Here is an 18843-nt window from a genome sequence, read left to right as displayed (position 1 = left end):
TCTACCAATTTTTGTCTTTCCCCTGAATGTTTTCCTTTCTACAAGATGTTTTCTATAAATATATACACAAAAATCTTTGTACTGTTATGCTTCAGATCTAGGGTACTTCATCTACTGGTATCTTTTGATATATTGTACCTTAGGATGATACTGATTCTCCTGAAAGCATATTATTCTCAACTACAATGACTGATTTCTTGTCATAGCAGAAATTCAGCAGACTCACAGGAGATGAGTATGTGGACCTCCTTGTTTACTATGTTAATTCTCCTGGTTATTTATACTATGATGTCTTCAAATTGTACATCTATAATATTCTCTTTTCTGCAATCCAGCCTTACATGGATAACTGCCCTAGCAACATGGTCACCTAGAATTCTAACATGATGTATTATAGTTTACCTTGTTCCAAACTTATGTCTTCATCTTTTTCTACAAATATCTCTTAATACACTCTGATTATAGATTCTTCTGTTAATGACAACTCTTTCCAACTGCTTGAGATGAAAACTATTACTTATGCTACCATTAACTTTCATCTAGATTACTGCAAAAGCATTTCACGTAATTTAACTACCATCCGCGAAGCCTCTCACTAAGTACAAAATAATAAACCAAACCAAACCAAACAAAATCTTCACTCCATTTTCTATATACCGTGATTTACCTGTTACAATGTCAGTCACACTATACCTGCCTATACCTGTCTTCTTCAGAAAATTCAACTAAGTGTTTTTTGTCATGGAAGAGATAATAAATCATCAAAGTCATCTAACACTGTCAGTCTGTATCTTTTCAACCATGTATCCACACTATTTTGTTCCCCTTGGTTCTTTTTCCTTTTTTTTAAAACCTTGATTTATTTTCTCCTTGGCGTATTTTCTGATAGCTCTTTTTAAGACAAACAGTATGTTTCTGTTGTATTGCTGTCTTATTTTCTTGTGCTGAGACACAGGGACTGTGAAGAAACTGATAGCTGTAAGGAGGAGAGGTTAATTTGGCTTCACAGTTTGTAGAGGTTTCAGTGCATAGTTGGCTGGCTCCAAAGAAGGATGGTATGACAGAGAGGCATCACAGACCACAAACAGCTCAGAACATGGCAGAGAACTATTAAGGGAGGAAGGGGAGGGCAGATTCTTCCAGGTCACAGTCCAGTGACCTAACGCCTTCAACCAAGCTTCACTACTCAGTGTCACATTTAAACTCATCAATTGATTAATCCAGCGATGGATATCTCACACTATGACCCATTTATTTCCCAAAAGCCCCACCAATGAGAGGAAGAGGCTTTGGCAGCCAGATGGATATGAACCAAGACATGACCTAGAGTTTCATACTAACTTTCCTGTCTGTCTGCAACATAATTGTTTCCACAATGTTATATGACTCACTCTCTCACTTTCTTAATGACTTGTTTTAAAAGTACTTAAAATGAACACATATATCATCTATCTATCTATCTATCTATCTATCTATCTATCTATCATCTATCTATATCTATCTGTATCTTTGTTGTTTGGCTTAAATCCAGTAGTTAAAATAATATACACGTAACATTATAATACACTGATTAACCCATATATATGTGTATGTAGTACAGATCTATGCATATCTAGCAAAATGGAGAATTTTCACATAGGTAGCTTGGTAGAATCATCAGGTTTGCAACATTCATTCTTAGGAAGATGAACACAGGAAAAGGAATGATGGGAGGAGTACAAATGGATACTGAATAGTAAGTCTTTCATTTTATTTCTTCAGCTCACGAAAAGGTACATGAGTATTTGTTATACAGCTATTTTTATTGTTTTGTACATCTGCAAATTGAAAAAAACAAAGAAAATGACTTAATTATATTATCAAGTAATTAGTGAGTTATATTAGATAGATAATTTCTTGGTGATATTGTCACCAAGACAGTTAAAAACAGTTAAGTTATAAAACTTAAAACTATTTTATAAGTTTTTCTCCATAGAGATTCTAGTCTGCTGCTCAAGAACTTGTCTTAAGGCTTAAAACTTTCACAAAGTCATAAGCTGGGACACAAGTCAGGCTCTTCAGTTTTGAATTTCTTGTTTAGGTATTGTTTTTTTGTTGGTTGATGGTCAGTGTTTTACATTTTTTTGTGTATATGTGTTCTTTGAAAACTAGGAAAACACATAGCCTCAAAGAAAATTATAACATTGTTTTAATATATAAAACTTGTGACAAAAGAAATTAAAAAATTATACAAAACGTGAAAGTTCAACTGCAATTAAAGATAAATAAGCTCTGATATATAGGCCTTGCATCCAGAACATATACAACAAGTCCTCTAATATAATAAGAAAGAATTATGTGGGAAACAATTAGGGAAGAATATAATGCAGGATGAATACATACCATTAAAAAAAGAATAAGGAAATACAAAAAAGATACAAGGGACAATGTAAAGATATAAAAGAAAACTAGAGGAGTAAAGTACTATAAAATTCGAATGAAATAAGGTTAATATACTTGATGCTAATAGGTAATAAAACACAAGCATTGGCCACAATGTAGTAAAAGAGAATAGATTTATAACCCATCTCATGGTTAAGTGGTGTTGGTTTTCTGGGGAGATTAGTTCAGGGACACTTCCAAACAGCCTGGCTGTCTGAAACATTTGCTGTGATACATTCTCACATGTCTGAATCTTGGGTCCAGTGTTTTGACTCAATTTCAATTCTGTAATTAAAATTCATCTTACCATGAAGTTTTTACTTTTAGGCAAGAGTATTAATTTTATGTTCTGTTACTTTTAAAAATGGCAATATTTGACTTTCTGTGATCACTCAGAGGTTCTTTTCACTGCTATTGTATAAGCCCCTATGAAGACTTTTCCTGGTTTTACAGCTCATTTTCAGTTATATCAATTTAGGACTCCACTCAGTAAAACAGACCGCATCAAGTGGTAAATTTTTTTGTTTCTGTGGAGAACTGATATATTTGTGTGTCGTAAGTATTTTCATTTCTTTTTCACTATGTCACTCCCAGTATTTAATTACTTTCCTAATGATACTGTAGTGATTGTTTTTCTTGAAGCCAATTCTCATTCTGAGATTCTTCTGAATTGGCAGTTTTCAAAGAGATTATATTCAGTGTTTCTTTTTTGACATGTTGATAATTAAAGTTTAGAAAATTTAGGGTAATTTGAAAAAATCAAACATTGTATGTAAAATATTGACAAAATGAAGTAAAAACTAAAAAATATAATGCACAGATATCAATAATCAGAAATCATTCTAATAAAGTCAATACATTTAAGAAAAGAACTTTTAAAGCTATTGAAGGAAATATGAGAATGCTGAGTGGTTGAAAATGAGAAAAATGTTCTTCTGGATGGGAATGGTGATGCTTTACAAAGATGCCAATTCTATTTCAGCAAATCTTTGTATTCACTATAATTCATGGGATTTGATCAAATCCTCTCTAAAATGTGTATTAAAAGATCAAAAGCCAGAATTAGCCACCATTATTAAAGAAGAAGGAAAATAATGTTTTCAATTCTTATTGTAATGATGATACTTACATGACTGAACAGTATATTAGAAATATACAAAAGAAAATTCATGGTACTCCCTAAGAAACTTATTCTAGCAATTGAAGAAATATCACAGAAACTAGAAAATATTAATTTTATAGTAATAAACATAATAAATCTGATTGTACAGCTATCTGAGACTTCATTCATTTGTAATATGTAGTTCTTTAACAAATATCATATTACATGTGACTACCTCTCTACAAAGGAAATCTGAATGTTTATTCTTTCCTTTTGCTCTTGCTCCTTTTTCTTTCTTTTTCCTAATCTACTTTCTTTGTCTTCTTAAATTTATTTCCCAGTTCTTATTTTTTTCATTCTACTTTACTCTTTAGAAAGAAATTATACTTAATTTTTCAAATATAACAGCATTATTTATTTATTTTTGATTGATCAGTTATGAGTGGTTTGGATTTTGTAAGGAAAACATATTTATCTTACTTATTACTTTTCTCTAACTTTGTGTTTTAATTTTGATTGATAGTGTGCATGTAATCTATGAACAAACTTTATGAGGAGAAAGATGCTGTTACCAGCAAGGTGACAGAGTTCATTAGTTATCCTTACAATATATATTCTTCATGATTATGTAGAATAAGTTTTAAATTAAGCTTTAGGTCTTTAAGTACAGCATAATTACTAGAAAACCAGGCACTATAATCCATAACAAATAATCAATTTCCTATCATATTTTAAATAATGCAAACATACTATACCCTTAAAAGTAGATTAAAAAGAAAATATTGTATAATAATTCTAGCTAAAATTATACAGGAAAAAAAAAGAGTTACTTGGAATTTCTCTGGCAAGTTTTAGAAGTTATATTTTAGGCATAGTAATGACAATTTAAAGAGTGTGATTGATGATAAACATCTAATACAAATCTACAAAAAGCTGAATACATGATTCCTGAAGTGAAATTAAATATACAGATGCTCTTGGGTAAAACAGAACATTCTGAGTGGTAGGTGTTGATGATTTGTAACTAGTTTGGTTTTATGAGATAGAGTGCCAGAAATAATATGCTATGGATTATACTCTAGATTACCTGTAAAATGTTTAAAATGGATGTAAGTAACATATGACAGTAAATCTGATTTCTCTTAAAGCACATTAGATATACCTATTAAGAAAGAAATTTAAAAATATTTCTAGACATTTTCAGTGGCTTCCAAAAGTTTGATTAATGACTATGCAGAATGCTTCCACCATAGCACCATGGAGTGTGTTATAACTTATATCTATCTAAAATGTCCCTCTAAATTGTCCTGTGCTCAGAGGTTTGCTCTGGTTCCTGAGTGTATTCTTGTATTGAGTTATGCCCTTCTCTTTCTGTGTCTCATCTGTGAACAGAGACTAGTATCTACCATGATACTAGAGTCAGCCAAACATGGACTGAATCCTCTGAATCGCGAGCCAAATTAAACCTCTCTTTCTTTAAACTGTGGTTGTTTGGTATCGGGTCTCAAAAATGAGAAAAATCTATTAACACAAAAAATTGGTACCCAGAGTTTGTTTGTTGCTATAACTCTACCTGACCATATGGCTCAGAAATCTTTGAAATTAGTTTGGGTTAAGAATATGGAAAGTTCTGGAGCTAACACTTAGAATAGCCTTAATACATCGTAAGCTGAGTTTGTTGGGTGAATTTGGTCAAAGTTCAGAAAACTATAATGCTGTTAGTAATGGAAAAAATAGGGCCAACCTAATAAAGCTTCAGAAGAGAGCAAGAGCTATATTGCAGTGTTGATTACACATTTGCCTTACACCATTTTGGCAAAGAATTGATCAACATTTTATCCTTGTTGCAAGACTGTGAGGCTAAATTTATCAACAGTGGTTAAACTGGAAGAGGGCAAATTGATCTGAATAATTAAATTTCAAGGTAGCCCAATGTTCAAGATGTAGTATAGGTGTACCTGCTTGAGTTAAGCAAAATCTACAGTAACGAGCTGAAGTAAAATGTAGACCTGAATAATTGTTAAAAATTCACATCTTCAGTTCATAAACGTGCCTGCAACAAAAGGAGACCCTGGTTCCTGAAAAGATTAGTGTTACAAAGAATTCAATAATTTTGAATCAGAATAATACAAGAGATGTCTTGAATGCATCTCAAGGAATTAGCAAGAACCCACTCACCACACATTCAATGACAATGAAATGGGATGATTCATGAAGCTGTGAGAATGAAACTGAAATTTCAGTGGAGACCTCAAGAAATTCAGGAATGTGGAAAGTCTACTGAGGAAAATCATAGGCAGCAAGCACAGTTAGACCAAATCAGAGAGCACGTGAGCAACAGGGGCAGGAGTCTATGCCAACTGGAGTTAATATCTGCTTTCAACTTGACCCAGAAGCTGGGCAATGACTTGTAGAATTTGATGTTTTCCCTGTTATTTTGTGTTCTTGCTGCTTTCTTATTACAGTTTTTCTCTTTTGGGTTGGTATTGCTTGCCCTGTGTCTATAAATGCTGGAAGTATTCTACATTTTTTGGATTTTTACAGGGACTCACAACTAAGAGTTTATTAAAAGGAGAATTTAGACTTGGATTTTTCCATAATGCTTAGGACCATTAAGACTTTGAAGATGCTTGTATTTTCATAAGGAGACAGAAATGAACTTTTTTGTGGACCACGGTTAAAATATTATGGTTTAAATATTAAAACATCCCTTAAAGTTTCATATCTTTAGAGGTGGGGCATGGTCAAAGGGACACTCAACTGGGTCTTATCCCGGAAAAGTATGTTGTTGTCCCAGAAGTCTGCTTCCTGGCTCCCAGGAGTTGAATAACTTGTCCTTTCCATGCTCTTCTACTGTAATATATCTATCTTAGAGCCTGCTGACCATGGCTTTAGTCTCCTGACCTATGAGCCAAATTAAAACTGCACTCCTTTAAATTGTGGCATGGAGTATTGTGTTTTAGCAATAAGAAAAGTGACTAATAGAGAATACTTGGCCAAGTGTAGAAATGGCGCAAAAAAACTTTGAGCCACAAGTAATCTAAATACTGGTAGAAAGTCTTGTGACACACATGAAAGATCAGAGAGAAGAAGAAATGCAGAGAAGTTTTGCAACTCTACCTTTTACTCATCTCATTATTTATCCTGTGGGTTATTTTGAGACAGTTTGTCATCATTGCTGGGTCTAACAAGTTATGAGGCTTGTAGAACTCTGTACTCAGAATATAACCTATTCACTTGATCATAGAGTCCTAGGATTAGCAGAATGCTCTAATAACATTTATTTTAATAAGGTTGAAAAATAACTAAAAGGTAAGCTCTGTAAGGCAAAGGATTTGATCTATCCCTTTTACCCCTATATTTTTATGCATAGAATAGTATTAGTGCGTAAGTGCTAAACTTTTGGGGGTTGAACAAAACAATTATTAGAAAATCAAAGTATAGCATAATACATAACAAGATATCATATGTGACTACCAGTACATGAGAAAAATTCCTATCATTTCAGAAGACACAGATAATTTCAGTATTATATATTGAAAGAGTTCATTACCATTTATATGAATGTCAATGTCATTTTATATTATATGAATTATCATATCATATGGATATGAAAATGAATTCATAGAAAACTGTAAAACATTACTTCTGATTGTCTTTGAGTCTCTTTACCTCTCCCCTTTGAGTCAGTAAATTGGTAAAGAAAAGTGTCTCACCAGTGTAAAGGCTATCATCCAATATTTGGAAACATGCATAAAATAGCCCAAGATTAAAAACTAGAACAAACTCCCAACAGAGTGAACAGACAACCCACAGAATGGGAGAAAATTACCAGCTACTCCTCAAACAAAGGACTAGCATCTATAAAACATAAAGAATTTTGAAAAATCAGAATGACCCAGTTCAAAAGTAGGCTTCTGAAATGAATGGACATTTCTCAGATGAAGAGGTAGAGCCAGCTGATAAATATATGAAAATAAAAAATGCTTAACATCACTGGTCATTTTAGAAATGCAAATTAAAATAACAGTGAAATTCTATCTGACTGTAGAAAGATTAAACATCATCTCATAATCAACCAATGCTGGTTGGGCTATGGGGAAAAGGGAATCTTTCTTCATTGCTGGGGGGAAAGTAAATTGGTACAATCTCTGTGGAAATCAGATACAGATTACTCAAAGAAAAAAAAGAAAACTAATACTGGAGGTTCTGTTTGACCTAGTTGTTACTCTCCTAGATATCTTTCAAAAGAGTTAAGAGCATCATAGCAAAGTGATATATGCACATCCATGTTTAAAGAAGCACACTGTATGATAGCTAAATCTTGGAAACAGTAAAAACAGTAATTGTCAAAAAAACAGTCTTTAAGAAAATTATACAACACTGAAAATAAAGTCATATCACTTCAGTAATTCAAAATGTGGCACTTGAGTTGTTGTGTTTGGTAACAAACAGTTCAGAATATGAGAGGAAAAAGAGCACATATAGCACATCACTCTGTCCATATGAGGCAGTGGACCAAAAAAGGGATTACACATCTTTTGGTGGTCTTTAAATCCAGGCTTACATGGGTTATGCATACGTATTGGCATTAATACACATTATTTCAGTCTTCATATTTTTCATTATTTGGTATATCAGGATTCAGAGCATACTACAAGTATATGAAAATGTAGCATGAAATTATATACAATATCGGCATTTATTATGTAATTCCTTGATAATATTATTCATTCCTTCAAAATGTTAATTATACAAGTTTTTCTGGGTTGTCATTTCTTTCAAACTTTTATTCTCAAACTTGACTTTTCTTTTTAAACTAAGCAAGAGTATTTTTGAAGCTTGAAAATGAAACAAAACAAGAACAAAAATAATGTTTTTCTTGCTTTGGAATTCAGGTCATCTTGACAGTTGTCCACTTAAATTATACTAATTCTACTCACGGTAGAGTAACATTGAATATACTAGAGTAGCAAAGTTCCAACTCAAAGACAAGAAGACACACAATGGATTGATTGGCTGAGTCTAAGAGAGACATCTGCTGGCCACATTTGGGTAGCTACTCTAGGAAATAATTACCAGGATTGGTAATTCTACTCTGTACAGCATTCTCAGAAGTGGGCGAAAAAAATGTGGCAAAAATATTGGGAAACATTTCTAAAATTAACTCATTCAATTAACATTGATCAGTAGATTACTAACTACTAGTTCATAAAGAGACAAATAGTTATATGCATTATAGAAAAATGCTTTAGAAGGCCCATTGATAATCTGTGCCTAAGTAATGAGGATATTAAAATCACACATCATGTTACCATAAAGTAATGAAAATAATAAAAAAGAGTCACTCCTTTAGATGGGTAAAATTGTTAGTACCAGTCAAAATCTGAAAACATAATGACAAGTAACAGATAATACTATAAGATATAATCAGTATTCATTCATATTTAAAATGTTATTACTATCATATGTTTGCATGTATTCAACCTTTATATCTTTCCTTTTGAGCCTTTAAACTTTGTCTTCAAAATAATCATAAAAAATAATATCAGAAAGGTCATAATTATCATTATACAGTTCTTGTTTTCTGCTACAGCCTGTGTTTTATGAACAGCAAGAAGAGACCGTAATTTAACTGATCATGCCTATACAGTATAAACCGTATACTGGTTTATAAATTGGTTGCCTCCTCAAATAAAGTAAAAATGGTTGAATAAAAATTTTGTTGGTATACAAAGTTGAAAGTATTTTAACTCCAGGAGAAGTCTTTCTTTGTAAAAACACTTTTATGAGTCATATAAAAATAACCATTGTCTGTATTTTTAGATGTGGTTTATTACTTTGAACAACTGTGTAAAAGATAAAAGGCTAGAATCAATTTCTTACAGTAAATTTTTTTGGTTGGTACTAGTGGCTTTAACTGGCCACTCTGGTTTCTCTCCTGTTGGCACTACCGCTTCATTGCTTTTTATTCGTTTCCTCTGGAGATGGGTTGCTATATCGGTGACTTTTATTTATTTATTTTTTTAAGTGTACTACTTTTGTGTGTCACAGTAAGAAACACTAACGCTTTTTGCCAAATCTATTGCGTCTTTACTGCATTAATATGAACTCAAGTCCCACGGGGCTGGTGTAGGATCCGTCATCACTCATACACCAAGGTTTCCTCTTGCCTCTTTCTTTTCCTCTTATATTTTCTGTAACATAAAAACTCTTTGTGTTTGTGTAGGCTGTGCATCACAATATCATTCCAAATTTAAACAAACTCTGATCTTGAGACTCCTTCAGAGGAAATATTAATTCTCATGGTCTTATTTAACTTTTTCATTTTCCCTTCATGAAAATTATCCTTAAGTTAAAAATAATTATTTTATAATAATTATTTCTTAAATGCTCATTTGAAAATTATTCTGGTCAGGTATAGAAATCAGTCATTGTAATGTAGACATAAAATTGAGTCAATAAAATTATTTATTCAAAGATGTTCTTTTTAATTAACTTTATTTTTTAGGTTATGCATAAGTGTTTAATGTATTACCCAGGGTGGGCTTCTATATCTTTTGATTTTTAAAAAAATATTACTCTTGTATGATATTTCCATTCATTAAGGAGAGTTTCAGTTTCCACTGAATAAGGATATCAGGTATAAATTGAAATCAATATTAATTCACAGTAACTAATTATCTCAAACTCAATTATTCTTTGATATTCTTGTCTTCATACTGTCTAATTATTGTCCCCTAATATTTATCTTTTTACCCTCTTCAATAGTAATCTCAAGTCTCTTGTGACTGTGTAACAAATACTTAAATATTTCTTGATGTGTATTTCTAAGTGTTTATATTTAACTTATTTACATGTCTGATAAATAATACTAAGGATATAAATACATTATGGAACATATCCTCAATGTTTCAATTTATTATATAAACATAAAAAAATGAAATGATTATTGTCCTATCCCAGTTATTTATATATATATATATATATATATATATATATATATATTATTTGACCAATATGCAATGTGTTTATTTAATAGTATGTAAACCGGGACAAAAGAATTGACAAAATAAGAAGATGCACTGTTAAAAAATTGCATTCAACTTCATTGCTACATTGCAATAATATACCATTACCTAATGACAGCATTCTAGCTTCCTATTCTTTTGCTGCCTTACTTTTAACAGAGTGTCTTATTGTATTCATGAATATTACCACCATTGGTACCTTTTGCTCTACACAGTCAACTATATCCTAATTCTATCTTCTTTATTTGGAACCCATTATTTATCAACACTTCAGGCCTTATTTTTTTTCTCCCCACTCTTGCTCTGTCTCCTTTGCGTTACATATAGATACACATTTCTGTACTTTTAACCCCAAACTGTAACTGGAGATGAAATGACAGAATAATTTCAAATTTTTGACACTGCAGTTATATGGTAATCATATTCAGGTGGCAAGTTCAACAGAACAGCATTCATCTTTTTGTATCTGTAGTATGTGTTTAAGGTAAAGATTCTCTCTCTCTCTCTCTCTCTCTCTCTCTCTCTCTCTCTGAACTCTCTCTCTCTCCCCCCTTCCCACTGTTCACAATTCTTTTATGTGGAAAACCTTGACTATTTTTATATATGTTGCAGGCACCAGAACACAGGGCAAGTACCACTGAGTACACTTAGAAATGAAACCACTCCTATTTGCAGGTGATATGTTGACACATGTAGAAAAACCTAAAGTTTCTACTACAGGAGTATTAGAATCAACAAATGAATTCAGCAAAGTAGCAGAACAAAGAATGAAAGTCCAAAAATGAGTAAATGTCTTATATAATAGTAATTAATTTCCTGAAAAAGAAATAATGAAGCCTATACCATTCAAAATACACACATGCACATGCACACTCACTCACACACACATGCACACACATGAACAGTTAGGAAAAATTAAACTGTGAAAATGCCAGTTCTCTAGAATGAGAATTATAAAATATTAATAAAAGAAATTGAAGAAGACACTAAAGAATGAAAAGAAATAATACTGTCAAAGTGTTCATTACCCCAAGCAATCTTTTGATTCAATATAATCCCTGTGAATAATATCAATGATATTATTTGTATAAGCAGAGAAAAATCCTGAAATTGTTCCAGAATCCCTAAAATTCTCAAAAAAGCTAAAACAATCTTGGGCAAACAGAAGAAAGCTGCAAGCATCACAAATGATTTTCAGAAAATCTGCAGCACTAAAACCAGAAGCATACTGGCATAAAATCAGACATATAGATCAGTGAGACAGAATACATAGAGAGAGCAATATTCATGTAAAGAAGATTGAAAAGTGACCTCTATCTCTTGCCCTGTCCAAAAAAATCAACTCAGAATGGATCAAACACCTTAATGTGCATCCTGAAATTCTAAAACTATTAGAAAAATCATAGGGAAAGCATGCTGATAGGACAGCAGCAGCACAGGTAACAAAAACAAAACGAAAGTGACACAGTTGTCACAAGTTAACACATATCTACAGAGCAAAGGAAACATTCAGAGTAAAGAGACAACCTAGAAAATGCGGGAAAGTTTGGCAGCTATTTATTTTTCAGAAGATTAAAAGCTGGAATACATAAAAAATTAAAAAGTAACAATAAAAACAATTCAATTAAAATTCAACAATAACCTAAACCAACACATCTCCTGAGAAGAAATATAAATGGCTAATATATGAAAAAAATGTTCAATATCTTTAGTCATCATAGAAAACAAAACAAAATTGTGAGCTGGTATTTCACCCTAGTTAGAAGGACTGATGAAAATGTGGAGATAAAATAATTTATACTGTGTCCGTGCAATTACAAATTAATGTAGAGACTCTATAGAAAACATAGTGGCTTCTCGAAAAGTTAAAAATAGAAATATTGTATAGACTGGCTATCCCACTCCTGGGTATATAATCAAAGGAAATTAAATCTGCACACAAGAGATACCTGTGCGTCCTTGTGTATTGTGACACTTTTCACAGTGACTAAGATATAGAATCAGCCTGTGAGCCATCAACAAGAGTAGGGAATAACAAAACATATATACACAGCACAGTATTTATTATTCAGGCATAAAGGAGAATGATTCTCTCTCAAAACATAAAACTGGAGTTTAGAAACAGAACAAGTATGGCAAGTTCTCTTCTGAATATGAAAACTAACAAAATTTTGACTTGAAAATAGAATAGCAAAGCTTGTAGAAGGGGCAGCATTGGTGGAGGAAGAGTGGTTGAAAGTGATCAGTAGGCACTATGCATATGCGAATGTCATACATCATTACAACTTGTAATGAATATATTAACTAAAAATGAAAACTTTAACTACCACTTTGCAAGGAGATAAAGTTCAGTCTTTATCCTTGCATCCTTGCAGTAAACATTATTTTTGTGTTATTTGCTTTGCATATGTAGCAGTGGATAAAATGTTGTTCTGAAATTATAAGAAAAGGTTAATGTAGTAGATTCTTAGTTATTTCTCATTAGGTGTTTTTTTTTTTTCTTTCTTTTTTCAGTACCGGGAATTGAATTCAGGATCTCATGCTTGCCAGGTAGGCACCATGCGGCTGAGTCAGATTCCAGGCCTTATGCATTTTTCTTGTACAAATTAAAATTGAGTTTAACTGGTACATTGGCATTTAATAGTGATTATAGATTCAAGATACTATAATTGTTATTTTAATTTTATTTAATATTCATTTTATGATCTTTTATCTAGTAAATTTGCATTCATTGTATAATTGTTAAGAATATAGGAAAAAGGAAATAATGTCTAATCTGTGTAAACTTTGGCAGGTGCCACAGTGCTGACTGCTAATGATATACGTAGATCTTCTATTAATCATTGCTACATATTGATGAAGATTGAGTAATCAGTTGTTAGGCGAGTCTACATGAATTTTTATAAAAAGTGGGAAAAATGAGGTTTAAAAAGCTCAAATATGTACTAAGGAAACAGACCTACAGTACAAATATAAGCAACCCTGGCCAAGAAGTACATTAATTAACCATGTAAGAACAAAACTTCCAGAGTATCACAAGCATTTCTGAAATATAAATGAGTCATTGGCTACATCAGCTAAAGATTTAATGATAATCAGCTTTCATTAATTGCAGGGCTTACACAGACAGTAAGAACAAAATCTTTGATGTATCCTAAAAGGCTATGCAAGACGTGATCCCTGTCTACATTTCACCAGCCTCCTAGGGGAATTGTACTATTCTCTAGACTACGAAACTCCTGCCATAGGGACTCTTGCTATGCTTGGTCAGTTGGTAAAGTACGCTCTTTTCTATGACAAATCAACTCATTGGATTCACTCTAATCATAGCATCTCACATAGTTGTAGTATTGTGTCACAGCTAGAAGTATTAACACCAATAATATAATATCATTATTTAGCTTTCATTAGTTTCCCTTGCTCTCATTTTTATCTTTATATTTGTTTCTTTATTATTTAATCATGTGTAGAAACTGATAAATTATATTCCAGAATGAATCTATCATTTTAACTGTTACCCTCACTAGTAGTACTTTAATGATGGAGTTTTCCAATAGTCTTTCCAGCATTTCACTATTATTATTATTATTATTATTATTATTATTATTATATTCCAATGTAGTTGGTATGTGTGTGTTAATATTTCACTGTGCTTTTACAATGGTATTTTATATATTGCTTAGAAAAAAGGATGGAAAGGAGGGAAGAAGGAAGGAAGGGGAGGAGGAAAGAATGAAAGAAGTTAAAGAGGAAGAAAGAAAGGAAGCAGATAGGTAGACAGGAGGGCGTGCAGTCTGCTTTACCAGTTGAATATTCTTTCCTCAGTTCAAATTTTAACACTTGACAGAAAGAAACTCACCATAGAATCGATAATAACAGCCATCCTGTTATCATGCATCAGTGAGGAGGTGACTGTATCACAATCCGCCTGACTCCACAGGCTTGATGAGGTTAGATGGTGCCTTAGCTCCCTGTTCGTTTCCACTGCAGCACAAATAAGACAGTGCAGTTCTATTACTGGTTACTTATTTGATAAGCATCATTCTCGGCTCCTAGTCTCTAAGCTCCAAGTAGACAAAGACTTTATCTAATTTGTTTACTATATGATCTCCAACACTTTGAGTTTCTGACAGAAAGACACATAGCAAACACTACTAAATATCATAAAAGCATTCTTGTGAATTAATATATACTATAAACCTAAGAACGTCATCTCTTTACAGTTCTATATATTTATTCTCAAATACAAAATTGAGTCAGATCAATTTTACAACTCTGCACTTCAAATTTTTGAGGGGAGGGCGTAAATGACCCTGGAGAGATGATTAGAGTTTCAAAGTCAGCATGATTAAGTAAAATAAATTCTACTTAAAGTTTTCAAGAAAATACGTGAATATAAGCCAAGGCTAGATTTTTTTTTCTTTTAAAAATTACCCCCATCTTCATATTCAGTGTAGACAAAACTGCTAAATCACCTTTGATTGCAATGTTCTCTTTTCCTAAGATAATTCAGTCTCCAAGTATAGGGAGGCTATGATTCCTGCTCATTTTATACTCATTTAGAACCTTTATATCTGCTTAGAAATTTAGTATATGTGCTACTAAAGGGAGACCTCTGCTTAGAAATTTAGAGTACATAAAATCTACATGTCACTTGCTACAGAAAAAGATAATACCTTACTAAGTAAAAATATTTGATAATCTGGGATAGTGTAACAAGGACAAATTTAACAAAACAGTGATTTTAACACTATTAGTAGTTTATAGTTTTATTTCAAAATCACACAAATATTGACAAATACAAATTAATTTCAGTGGATTTTTTTTTAGAAATTATTTAATGACACAAACTTCTTGCCAAATTTATGACTAAAGGAATAAAAAATTACATTAAGACCCACTAGTCAGGATAGTCTGTGCATTAAAATCTGATGTGATTGACGTGTCCCCAATGAAATACAGTGCAATTCATCACATTCAACATTAAATATTAATAGGTAGCATCTATGTGTTTTTTGATAGGAAAGTAAGCTAAGGTCATTATAATAGGACAATATTTTTTATAAGAATATTTTCAAGTAAGTGTATTTTTCAAATTATTTGTATTATATTTAAATAATTTTCATTCATCATTTGTGATTTGTATATTAAATAAATATACATAGGGTGTACTTTAATCACTACCTAGCAACAACTTTAAGGAAATAGAATACTTTTTTAGTTTATATAAACAATATAGTATAAATGGTTAATTAAGGCTAAATTTTTATGTTTAAAAGGTTTCAATTAGGTGACCTTTTGTGTTTTAATTTTTTTCAAACAAGTGCTTATGGAGTTGGATGTCCTTTGCAATTAAACTTCTTCTCACTTTCACATACCCAGAAAGCCACTTCGCTGTAATGTACAGTCTTAACTTATTTTGGTAGTTCCATTTATTCTCAATGAATGCAAGCAGACGTTATACAACTTTTTTTTTTTTTTTTTTTTTTTTTTTTTAAGAGGAAAAAGAGAAAAACACAAAACAAACCAAAGCGGCGTAAGGGTACACGCAATACAGAACTACAAAAACAAAACAAAACAAAACAAAAAAACATAACAGTAAGAAATCACCTGCTAGTAGATTACACACTATCTTCTTGAAAATAGTTCCTCAAATCACAGTATCAAAGAACACAAGGTGGACATTCAAACAGGGAGACTGCAAACAGCTGTGTTCAATGTTCCAAAAACATTGATAAAGTCAGCTATTTAACACCCTCAAACACACTTGCTGTTATATCCGTTAGAGCTCTTTTTCTTTTTTTTTTCCCTCTCTTTTTTACAACAAAATTTACACATCTTGGATTTTATTACTCCTTAGTGCTTATTACTTTCTTTGGGGTGGGGGAAGAATACAGTCAAATATGGCAAAACAAAGCTGTCAGTCAATACCAAGGATAGACATAGCACATGGTGTAGAACAGAGTACAAGTTTATCAACAATGGTTATCAACGTTGTCCCTTGTTTCCTTAAAAAGAATTGTCTATCTCATTAGATATTATAAAGTTGGACAAAACAGTAGAGAACAAGACCAATAAAACTTAGGCATTGTAAACATTACAGGACTTCCAAAGAAGACAGTAGTCAAACCAGAATGGGTATCTTAGTGAATCTTATTGTCTTCAAAGTAGTTGCCTATGTCTTCAAACTTGATACTATCATATAGAATGGAACAGAGTCTAATCAGTCAAAAAAAGATTGTGGGAGTACTACAGGACTTCAAAACAAGTTAATAGGAAATCAAAAAGAGTTACTATTTATATATCCTAATTTTTTTGAATTTTTTCTTTAATTAAGACAAACATAAGAAATGACTAAATAATTTTTTTTGAAACAATAAGGGGGAGATTGAGATAAAACAGGACATAACAATATAACAATAGAGGTCACAGCATGACTGTTTCAACAACCTAGTACTTCACCACCTTATAACCTGACTTAATAGTAGTTACCATAGGGTCTTTTTCCTTGAAATATTTGGATAAAACTTCATATACTCTAGCTTCAAATATTTTCATATCAAGAAGCCCAGAATAAAGCCTTTCTAATTAATGAGTGAAAACTTTATAAGGCTTCAAGGCCACCTAATGGGGAATCATGATTACCACATATTTTTATATATTTGAATCATTACTTACATTAGGGAAACTATTCGGTATTCACACATGCGAGATTGATTTATTTCACTAATGAGTATGGTCTCAAGCTGCGCCCATTTATTGATAAATATCTCAATGTGATCCTTCTTTATAGCTGAATAATACTCCATTGTATAGAAATACCACAACTTTTTTATCCATTCCTCAGTTGATGGGCACTTGGGTTGTTTCCAAGATTTGGCGATTACAAATTGTGCTGCTATAAACATAGGTGCACATATATCACTGTGGTATGATGCTTTCAGTTCTTCTGGGAATATGGCTAGAAGTGGAATAGCTGGAATAAATGGGATTTCCAGTCCCAACTTTTTGAGAAATCTCCAGACAGATCTCCACAAAGGCTGTACCAGTCTACACTCCCACCAGCAGTGCAGGAGAGTTCCTTTTTCCCCACAGCCTCTCCAGCATTTGTTGTCGGTTTTCTTGATCCTGGCCATTCTTTCAGGAGTGAGATGGTATCTCAGTGTGGTTTTAATTTGCATTTCTCTAATGACCAATGATGATGAGCATTTTTTCATGTATTTATTTGCCATTTGCATTTCTTCATCTGAGAATTGCATATTCATCTCAGATGCCCATTTTTGGATTGGATCTTTGAATTTCGGAGGTCTGAGTTTCTTTAATTCTTTATATGTTTTAGACAAGAGGCCCTTGTCTGAGAGAGAGTTCCCTAAAATCTTTTCCCAGTTTGTGGGTTTTCTATTCACTATGCTGGAGATTTCTTTTGACATGCAGAAACTTTTTAATAAGAAGTGGTCCCAGTTATTGATTCTGGGAAGTATTTCCTGTGCGGTTTGAGTCCTGTTCATGAATTCTTTACCTACTCCTATGTCTCCAAGGTTTCTACCTATTTTGTCTTCCAATAGATTTAGTGTTTCTGTTTTAATATGCAGATCTTTGACCCATTTAGATTTTAATTTAGTACATGGTGATAGACATGGGTCTAGCTTTAGTTTTCGGCAAATGGAGAGCCAGTTTTTCCAGCACCATTTATTAAAGAGACTGTCGTTCTTCCAGTGAACCTGCTTGGCTCCTTTATCAAAAATAAGGTGGTTGAGTGTGTTCGTAGTTGTGGTTGTATCTTCTAATCTATTCCACTGATCTTCAGCTCTGTTTTGATTCCAATACCATGTTGATTTTACTACTGTTGCTTTGTAGTATAACTTCAAGTCAGGGATTGTGATGCCTCCTGCTTTGTCTTTGCTGCTTAGAATTGCCTTTGCGATTCTAGGTCTCTTCTGGTTCCAGATGAAATTTAGGAGTGATTTCTCTAGATCTATAAGGTATGTTGATGGTATTTCTATTGGGATTGCATTGAATCTTTATAACAGTTTTGGGAAAATGGCCATTTTCACAATGTTTGTTCTTCCTATCCATGAGCAAGGGATGTCTTTCCATTTTCTGAGATCATCTTCAATTTCCTTTTTCAGTATATTATAATTTTCATTGTATAAGTCTTTCACTTCTTTCGTAAGAGTAATTCCTAAATATTTCATTTTTTTGCTTGCTAATGTGAATAGTCCAGTTTCTCTTATTTCCCTGTCTGTAATTTTGTTGTTCGTGTATAGGAATGCTATTGATTTCTGAGTA

General features: G+C 32.4%; 1 long non-coding RNA gene across 1 annotated transcript in view; it reads left to right on the top strand.

The window, feature by feature from the left end:
- Nucleotides 1-18843, top strand: part of LOC134478596 (uncharacterized) — a 74207-nt gene that overhangs the window by 9940 nt on the left and 45424 nt on the right. The window contains exon 2 of the long non-coding RNA XR_010051347.1: nucleotides 13069-13104. This is a non-coding gene — a long non-coding RNA (uncharacterized LOC134478596). The remainder of the gene's footprint in view (nucleotides 1-13068; nucleotides 13105-18843) is intronic.

Source organism: Cavia porcellus, unplaced genomic scaffold, assembly GCF_034190915.1.
Source record: "Cavia porcellus strain 051 isolate PalLab524CR breed Dunkin Hartley unplaced genomic scaffold, mCavPor4.1 scaffold_14, whole genome shotgun sequence".
NCBI lineage: Eukaryota > Metazoa > Chordata > Mammalia > Rodentia > Caviidae > Cavia > Cavia porcellus.
This window is presented reverse-complemented; position numbering and strand designations above follow the sequence as displayed.